This window comes from Vipera berus (genome assembly GCF_964194415.1).
Source record: "Vipera berus genome assembly, chromosome: 7".
Classification (NCBI taxonomy): Eukaryota; Metazoa; Chordata; class Lepidosauria; order Squamata; family Viperidae; genus Vipera; species Vipera berus.
Window position 1 is genome coordinate 75,959,692 of NC_138209.1, and position 10,226 is coordinate 75,969,917.

Below are 10,226 nucleotides of genomic sequence, written 5' to 3' on the forward strand. Positions count from 1 at the left end.
GGTAGGCAAGGCGGGTTGTATGATATGTGTGAGTTCCGGCACCTTTTTCTTTTACAAAAAAAGCACTGGCCGTTCTATATATGAATATCCAGATGTTGGATGGCAACTGGATTGTGGCCATTTTTAAAAATAACTCAGAAATTCCCTCGACACCCAAAGTGGTAAAAGAGGAAGTAAAGAAGAAAGAGTCAGAAATTGGAATTGGCTAGAAAAGAGAACAACCTTTTATAATTCTGTTGGCTGAACTGTCATATCGTAAGCTACTTGCGTTTCCACTGATTTTTAATGTTTGCACCTGTACCGTGTGCTTTTATTTAGGGGCCCAGCTTTGCATTTCATTTTGCCACCCAAACAGCTGCTCGTTACTACTTCTTCAAATTAGCGTTTGCTCAGTCTCAGCTCCACCTAGGAGCAAGCCACCTCCTTAATGCCGGCAACAGTTGCCAACAGACTTTTAGCATTGCTTTTTTGTGTGTTTTGTTTTGTTTTACAGAGGGTCTAATTTCTCTGCGTGGGAGGCAAGGGTGCCATGAACCATACATATGCCACGGCAACTTTATTGTTGCACTGAGAACCAAGGGAAGCCATTCATTTTTTTTCCCCAACTGCCCAGATCAACCATCTGCTAGGTGGAAACCAGCAGCTGTGTCAAAGCTGCTAGGTTTCTCTCGTCTTGAAGACAATGAATGCAGAGAACGAGTCTCGGGGGGAAATAGGCGGAAATGAGGTGGACGTATCGTGGATTCACTCAAGAGCACAAACTTTGAAGCCTCTTAAGGCAGTGACGGCGAACCTTTTAGAGACCGAGGGCCCAAACTGCAACCCAAAACCCACTTATGTATCGTCGGGTGCTGGCTGGGCGTGGCCCATTGGGTGGGCGTGGCCCATTGGGTGGGCGTGGCTGCGGTAGTAACGGCAGACTGGGTGGGACTAAAGGTCAATCAATCAATTCCAACTTTGCAGTACAGACACACACACACACACACACACACACACACACACACACACAGTCATATGTGAATTTGAACTCTTCACTCCTCTATAAATTGGAAGTCGAGTCAAGCGTGATGCCCTTCACTCTCGGTAATAATTTTGACTTGTAGAAGAATTGGGGTTTTCAGGTTGCATTGTGACTCCTCTCGCTTATCTTTAGCGCAAAGATTCTTAGGCAGCATTTTTTTCCCAGCGGGCCGATTTGAGCTTACCTCTGACTTCGACTCCGAGGAAAGAAGATACGTGGCGGGATTGGGACTAGATAAACGGGATTCCGATCGTTTGAAGGCCGAGGCTGATTTGCATTTTGAAGCCATCTTCCGATAACCCCCGTTCTCTTTGTCATTGGAGAGCTTTGCTCTGTTTTGACAGGCTGGCTGGGGAACTGGAAGTCCAGCCGTTTTTAAAGCTGAGGCTGAGGTTGAGAAAAACTGATCGGTGGGATTGTTAACATGTGTTTGGATCGATCATTTCTGGTTAAAGATACATAGGCTTTGTTTGGCTACCTCCCCAGCCTTTGGAATCCATTAAGACAGGGGTGTCAAACTCAATTTCATGGAGGGCCGCATCAGCATGGCGGTCGCCCTCAGGGGGGCAGGGTGGGCGTGGCCTACTGGGTGGGTGTGGCTAGAGTGAGTATGGCCTACTGGGTGGGCGTGGCCAGCTCTACATCGTTCGCATCAAGGGTGCCCATGGGGGCCTGGGCAGGAGTGGGACAGATCTGAGGGTCTCTGGCAGAAGGAGGGTCTCTGGGCCAGGGCCAAGGCAGTGGGGGCCATTTCCTCACTGTTTCCAGGATGGCTTCGCGGGCCACATGAAACCACTTCGCAGGCCGGATCTCCCCCCCCCCCCGAGCCTTGTGTTTGACATGTCTGCATTAAGAGATCAAGAACAGCATTTTTCCCCTCCACACACACCCCCCCCCAGACAAGGAATGGGCAAAAGAATTATTATACAACTTTGGAAGGATAAATCTATGCCTCACTTGTGGCAACAGATTCCAATATGTCAGATCCCTTTTTCCCTCCCACCACTTCCAACAAAAGACAACAAACAGGATTTTCAAGCAGACTGGAATTTTTTTTTTTTTTTTTGGTATTCATTAGATAAATTTCCAAGGCATTCTTTCCTACTTGCTTTTTATGTCTGTGTATAAAGTAAATGTTACCTTATCTTGTTAAATCACTTATGCCTGCATTAAAAATCAATAAATAAACACCATGTGTACATGAATACCCACTGTGCCTTTTCCTTTTATGGCAAAGCAATGTTACGCAGAGCACAGAAAGAGGGTAAGAATCTAAGAAATTACAGGCATGAGATGTGGAGTGAGCAGGAGCGGGGAGGAAAAGTAGCGAAACCTGGTTTATTCCTTCGACCTCGCATTACCTTTCAGTCCCTGAAAATATTATTTTGTGCCAGCGTGTCCACAGACTGATTCATCCAGGGTCTTTTGTTCCTCTTCCCTTTTCCGTTCGTTTGGCACACTCGGAGAAGCCATCAACAGGCACAGAGAGAGGAACGACGTTTGCGTATCATTCAAAAAAGAGACAATAAAAAAAAAACACCAAAAAAGACCAGAACACTTCCTCACCGGCAATCAACACCCAAACGAGCAGAGGTTAACACCAAGATTAACATTAGATAAGGGGTCTTCATACTCGGCCCTTTGATGACTCGTGGACTTCAACTCCTAGAATTCCTCAGCCAGCGTGCCTGGCTGAGGAATTCTGGGAGTTGAAGTCCACGAGTCATCAAAGGGCCGAGTTTGAAGAGCCCTGTGCTAGACCAACAGCCAAGCTGTGAAGAACGCCCCAATTCATTGAAATAACAACTCAGGCAAACAAAGAGCAAACAACAGCCCCCACCAAGAACATCTGACCAACACTGGCAGGGGCAAGTTCTTGGTATACAAGCGGAAAACAAAGCCTTCTCTAGCATTGATGATGTTGCCTACTTGGGCGATGAGATGTCTGCAAGAAAAGCACCACGCTCAAGAGAGCACCCAGGACCCCACACTCAAATATCTTTTTTTCAAAAACCGGACACCTAAATTGCCCTTCCCTCCTTGCTGACTCGCTCTGCTCGCCTACCTGCTCTCTAGCACGTGAGCAGTGACGAGACCAAGGAGAAGAAATTTCCCTTTGCTTCCGGAGCAATGCTGAGGTGAGACGCACAGGTGAGTAAGTCGGTAGCCTAGAAGTGACCTTAAGTCAAAGGCTTTTGGCCAAGAATCTCGCAAAACCTGGAGATGGCCCTACCTTGAACCATCAGGTAGGCCCAATCATCAGCGAGGAGGACCCCATGGATACTACAGTAGGACAATAGGGTGTTACTGTCAGGACCCACCCCAATCCACGTCTTAGGAAAACAAAAACTCTCGGAGTCAGTTCTAGTCCAAAAGGAATTTTTACTAGGACATGCTTGGTTGTGGAAATACAAGACAGGACTTAGTATTGTTTTACAAATTGAAACTTTATAAAGGGTTCCCGGTTCAACCCCCCTTCCCTCAACCCCATTTGGTCAGCCCCCATCCTTCTACTTTGTGTCATCCCTTTCGTGGGGGAAAAAAAGGAACTTCGAATCTTTATGTTTATTGCCTTCTTCCTCTCCAGAATTAAAAGAAGACACAAGCCAGAAGCCTTCTTCTCTAACCCCCCCTTTTGTTCCCCCCAGTTCAAAAGGGTTCCTTTGGTCTTTGAAATAACCTAAGGCAGGCTGAATCCACATCCGCTCCTCCTTCCTCGGGAGATGGCAGAATCCATGGTGGGGGGATAATGTTTTAAACATACATTTATGAATGTGATATAAATGGATTCTGACAGTTACCTAGTTAGGGTAATCAAACATCTGCAAGAAAACAAGCAAGCTCAGAGAGCACGAAGGACCCCCCCCCTCAATAGGATTTCCCCCCCCCCGAGCTTTCAGAAAGACCCCAAGGCATGGGTCTGGGGCAGGGGTGTCAAACTCAATTTCATTGAGGGCCGCATCAGCATTGCGGTTGCCCTCGGGGCCAGGTGGGTGTGGCCTACTGGGTGGGTGTGGCTAGAGTGCGTATGGCCTACTGGGTGGGCGTGGCCAGCTCTACATCGTTGGCATCAAGGGTGCCTATGGGGGCCCGGGCAGGAGTGGGACAGATCTGAGGGTCTCTGGCAGGAGGAGGGTCTCTGGGCCAGGGCCAAGGCAGTGGGGGCTGTTCCCTCACTGCTTCCAGGATGGCTTCATGGGCCACATGAAACCACTTCACGGGCCGGATCTGGCCCCCGGGCCTTGTGTTTGACATGTCTGGTCTGGGGCATCTGAGGAACCACCTCACCCCAATAGGACTAGCCCACCCCACTTGCTCCAGTGGACGGGCCTGGTGTGGACTACATAGGCTAAGGAATTCTGGTGGGCGGGGTCAAGGAGAAGAGCCTTTTCTGTTATATCCCGGCAGTGAGAACTGCTTCCATCCTTTGGACCTTCTTGAAGGGTATCAAAACCTGGTTTCATCTGTTGTGGGGGCACTCGCTACTGGAAGAGGTTGAGAAGGTAAGAAGATTTCATCACCAATACTGTCCATCTCCTTGGTTCTAATTTTGTATACAACAATCAAAATGTGAGTTGTTTTCATAACTATCTTTTTGCTGTTTGTAAGCCCACCCAGAGTTACCTTAGAGGTGAGAGGGGCTTCTTCTTCTTCTTCTTCTTCTTCTTCTTCTTCTTCTTCTTCTTCTTCTTCTTCTTCTTCTTCTTCTTCTTCTTCTTCTTCTTCTTCTTCTTCTTCTTCTTCTTCTTCTCCTTCTTCCTCTTCTTCTCCTTCTCCTCCTCCTACCCCTCCTTCTTTTTTTCACCTTCTCCTTTTCTCCTCCTCCTCCTCCTCTTCTTCTTCTCCTCCTTCTTCTCCTCCTCCTCTTTCTCTTCTTCTTCTCCTTCTCCTTTTCTCCTCCTCCTCCTCCTCATCTTCTTCTTTTTCTTCTTCTTCCTCCTCCTCCTCCTCTCCATTCTCCTCCTCCTCCTCCTCTGCTTCTTCTTCTCCTCTCCATTCTCCTCCTCTTCTTCTTCTCCTCCTTCTTCTTCTCCTCTTCCTCTTCTTCTCCTTCTCCTTCTCCTTTTCTTCTCCTTCTCCTCCTCCCCCTCCTTCTTTTCTTTACCTCCTTTTCTCCTCCTCCCCCTCTTCTTCTTCTTCTTCTTCTTCTCCTCCTCCTTCTCCTCCTCCTCTTCTTCTTCTCCTCTCCATTCTCCTCCTCTTCTTCTTCTTCTTCTTCTTCTTCTTCTTCTTCTCCTCTTCCTTTTCTCCTCCTCCTCCTCCTCTTCTTCTTCTTCCTCCTCCTCCTCCTCCTCCTCCTCTTCTTCTTCTTCTTCTTCTTCTCCTCTTCCTCTCCTCCTTCTCCTCCTCCTCCTCCTTTTCTCCTTGTCCTCGTCCTCGTCCTCTTCTTCTTCTTCTCCTCTTCCTTTTCTCCTCCTCCTCTTCTTCTTCTTCTCCTCCTCCTCCTCCTCCTCTTCTTCTTCTTCTTCCTCCTCCTCCTCTTCATTCTCCTCTTCTTCTCCTCCTCCTCCTCCTCCTCCTCTTCTTCTCCTCCTTCTTTTCTCCTCCTCCTCTTCCTCCCCCTCCTCCTTCTTCTTCCTCATTTTTGGCCATTCCCTATCCACTGCTGGATGAAGGCCTCTTCCGCGTGTTTCCAAAGCAGATTTAATAAGCGAAACAAAATAAACATTCTTCCAGCAGAAAAGCCTTTGCAAAAGAGAGCTTTCCATTTCACGCCCTTCCTAAGAATAGCCAAACATTTTGCACGCATCCCTTCTGATTGGCAAGCGGCGCCTTCTTCCAAATTTGGGACCCATCTCCAGTTAAGAAAACCAACCAAAGCAAAGCAAAGCAAAACAAAACAAAACAAAAACGGAGGAACGACGCATGCCAAATGTATATTCTTGGCCAGAGGCCCAGCAGGGAAAAATCTGCCGCAGGTTTATTTGCCAGGCTTGCATCCTGACATTATTGCCGAGAAGTTCAAGAATCTGTAATTCTGCTCTTCGGGTTTCTCTCTTTCAAGGGAAGGCGTTGGGAAGCGGTTTGCAGAGCCATCTTCATGCCAACGTCAAACGAAGACCAGCCTCTTGGCGAACGGCGAGCGGCTAAACGGAGACCATTTATGTCGTTCTTTTTGTGGCCCTTCCCTTTGTGTGTGTTCAGTCAAGGCCCTCTGTCCTCGTTTTAAGGAAACGGAATTTGCAGCATTTGGGGCACGCGTTCGTAACGATGAGGGCGCAGATTGCACCTTGATTCTTAGCTTGCCGATACTGCAAGCAGACAGGCTATTTGTGCCAACCGATTTTTTTTTAAAGGGTTTTATTGGTTTTTATCAGGATGGGACAGAAAAAGAAGGGGTAGGGATTGGGGTTCGAATACAGGGAAGATTAGGATAGGAATTGGGGTTTCCCCTGATAACATTCAACGTTTGGCAAACGGCATATTGTTTGGCTACATATATATATATATAAAGGTAAAGGTAAAGGTTCCCCCGCACATGCATGCTAGTCGTTTCCGACTCTAGGGGCCGGTGCTCATCTCCGTTTCAAAGCCGAAGAGCCAGCGCTTGTCCGAGGACGTCTCCGTGGTCATGTGGCCGGCATGACTAGATGCCAAAGGCGCACGGAACGCTGTTACCTTCCCACCGTAGTGGTCCCTATTTTTCTACTTGCATTTTTACGTGCTTTCAAACTGCTAGGTTGGCAGAAGCTGGGACGAGTAACAGGCGCTCACTCTGTTACGCGGCACTCGGGATTCGACCCACCAAACTGCAGACCTTCTGATCGACAAGCTCAGTGTCCTAACCCAATATATATATATAAAGGGAGACCGATATGATCATTTCAAACTTATTTGTTCTCATCAGTCAGCCATACCCTTCTGAGATTCAAACCTGGGCCGACTGCGTCTTAAGCAGTTGTTTTAACCCCTAGGCCACAGGCTCTCTCTCTCTCTCTGTTAGCTGAGAAGCAAGGAAGATATGTGTTAAATCTTTCTTAGCAAGCCAAAAAGTTTACACAAATATGAGCTGCCACTGCTGTGGCTACTGCCTGTAGATGGCCTTGGGCTAGGCTGAAACAGGAAATAAGATTTGTCCCGTGTCTGGGACTAAGCAAGTATATTCTGAATGCTTAACAAACATTTAACATATATATATATAATTCGGTTATCTCAAGGTTGACTCAGGCTCAAGGTTGACTCAGCCTTCCATCCTTCCGAGGTAGGTAAAATGAGGACCCAGATTGTTGGGGGCAATTAAGCTGACTTTGTAATAATGCCGCTTGGGGGGGGGCCCTAATAAGCCCTAATAAGCAGGCATATACATAGAATGAAGGCTACTGCTAAGCTTGTAAGCTGCCCTGAGTCTTAGGAGAAGGGTGGGATATAAATGGGATGAAAATAAAAATAAAATAAAATAAATCTCGCCATTGATAAAATTTAGTCCAAGTTCTACAGTAAACTGAATCCTCTTTCCCGTTAATCTCTAAAGTTAATCTATCTATTTCTGCACAATCTAGTATTTTCTTTATTAATACTTCTTCAGTCAGTAATTTTTTCATTTTTCCAGTATTGGGCCTAGATAATTCTCGCTGCTGTTGTTAGACACAAAAATAGTCACCAATTGAAATCCACTCTGTTTGAGTTACAAAGAGAAAAGTAGTTTATTAGACTCCACAACAAAGTCTAAAAAAAGTAACGGTTTGCAAAGCGTGGTGGATTCAGGAAGGCCAACAATGCAGCCAAGCACTGAACCGCACCCCAAATTCCAAAATCACATATTATTATACATCCTATCGCGACGCCCCATTCCCTCCCCCATGGCCCCATTGGCTTAGGCTTTGGAGGTTACAACCTATCAGAAGCGCCTAAACAGAATACATTATCTCTGCCCCTGTTTGCTTACATTATACTAATAAGATCCCTCCCCTACTATGGGATGTCTCCCATGTTCTACACCTGCCAGGGGTACCAGGTACCAGAAGGTACTTAAAAACAATTCCTAGATAGTGACTCACATTTGGGCCCCATAGTAACTCCTGTTCTCCCCCTACCTCCACCTGAGGCTTGTATTTTTCCCCATATTCTCAAAGCATCTACTCAAGCAATTGATTATAAAACGATTATTATAAAATATAAAATATGATTACATGATAATACTAAAAGCATATATATTTTTATTTTTAAACTTCCTCACTACTTCCAGTTATTTTCCACACTGTTAATACACGCAGTATTAGATAACCGCTCTCCTTGTCGTAGTTAGGACCTATCATTCCTAGCAAGAACAATTCTGGTTTAAATTCTATTTGTTTTTTTAATCATCTCCTCCAACCATAAATGTATCTTAAGCCAGAATCTTTTAGCTTTAGGGCATGTCCACCAGATATGGTAGTAAGTACCAGGTCTTTGACTACATTTCCAACAAACGTCTGAGGGGTTTTTAAACATTTCCGCTAATCTCACTGGTGTCATGTGCCATCTATAGAACATTTTATACAAACTGATGAGGGGGGAAACTGGCCAGGGAGGGATGAAATGAAAGTTCAGAGAAAATTAAAACTCATCGAGATGCTCAGAAGCATCTATTTTTGCAAGACACGGTTGGGGGTGGTGGGTGGGGGGTGGTGGACTTTTATAAATTTAATTAAGTAATTAATTATGGCAGGACACGTTTGGTGTTGGACCTGGAGGCATTTAATAGGTTAATTATTTAACTTATAATTTAAAAAGAAGAGTATAGTGGGTACCTTGCTCAATAGTAGCAACTGCGAGAGGGATCTCGGAGTCCTAGTAGACAACCCCTTAAATAGGAGCCAGACATGTGCTGCAGCTGCCAAAAAAGCCAACACAATGCTAGGCTGCATGAACATAGGGATAGAATCAAGATCACGTGAAGTGTTAATACCACTTTACAAGCCCTTGGTAAGGCCACACTTGGAATACGGCATCCAGTTTTGGTCACCACGATGTAAAAAAGATGTTGAGACTCTAGACTCCAGAGAAGAGCAACAAAGATGATTAGGGGACTGGAGACTAAAACATACAAGAAACGGTTGTATCTCAGCGGCCGCCCCAAAGAAGAGGGAGTCAAGATATTCTCCAAAGCGCCCAACGGCAGGACAAGAAGCAACAGATGGAAACTCATCAAGGAGAGAAGCAACCTAGAACTAAGGAGAAATTTCCTGACATTTGGAACAATTAACCAGTGGAACTACCTGCCTCCAGAAGCGGTGAATGCTCCAACACTGGAAGTTTTTAAGAGGAGACTAGACAGCCGTTTGTCTGAAATAGTATAGGGTTGCCTGCCTGAGCAGGGGGTTGGACTAGATGACCTCCAAGGTATATTCCAACTTTATTATTATTATTATTATTATTATTATTATTATTATTATTATTATTATTATTATTATTATTATTATTATTATTATTATTATTATTATTATTATATTTTAATAATATTTAAATTTTAATAAATATTAATTCCACCAATTCTGACAGGGCAAGCCAGTTGTATATAATCATAGATCAAACTCCACTCCCTTCTAGCACTGATAATGTTAGCTAGTTGGGTGACGAAACGTCTGTAAGAAAACCACCAAGCTCAGAGAGCACCAAGGACCCCACAGTTTTTTCTTTCTTTTTTTTCTTTCTCTTTCTTTCTCTTTCTTTCTTTCTTCTCTTTCTTTCTTTCTCTTTCCTTTCTTTCTTTCTCTTTCTTTCTTTCTTTCTTTCTTTCTTCTCTTTCTTTCTTTCTCTTTCCTTTCTTTCTCTCTTTTTCTTCTTCTTTCTCCTCCTCCTCCTCCCCCCTCCCTTCCAGCACTGATGATGTTCCCTAGTTGGGTGATGAAACATCTCCAAGAAAACCACCCAGCTCAGAGAGCACCAAGGACCCACACAGTTCAATTGTGAGCTGGAGACATTGTCTTGTATTGGATTATCATGGTGTGATCAAATTCTGTGCACGTGGAGCTTGAGGGACCAGTCAAAGTCTATAAGATGTCCATTGCACAATACAGGAAGCCCTCAACTTACGAGCACAATTGAAGCCCAGGTTTTTGTTACTAAGCGAAACATTTGCTAAGTGAAATTTTGCCCCCTCGACGACATTTCTCGCCACCGTTCTTAAGTGAATCGCTGCAGTTACTAAGGGAATCCGGCTTCCCCATTGGCTTTTACTTGTCAGAAAGGTCGCAAAATGTGGTCCCATAACCCCGGGACGCTG

General features: G+C 45.3%; 1 long non-coding RNA gene across 1 annotated transcript; it reads right to left on the reverse strand.

Annotated features, from left to right (window-relative positions):
* Nucleotides 1-4,936: 4,936 nt before the first annotated feature.
* Nucleotides 4,937-9,940, reverse strand: LOC308670676. The gene is made up of 2 exons (XR_014027054.1): nt 9,541-9,940; nt 4,937-4,966 (listed from the first exon to the last, which is right to left on the reverse strand). It is a non-coding gene; the product is annotated as an uncharacterized lncRNA (long non-coding RNA).
* Nucleotides 9,941-10,226: the final 286 nt, after the last annotated feature.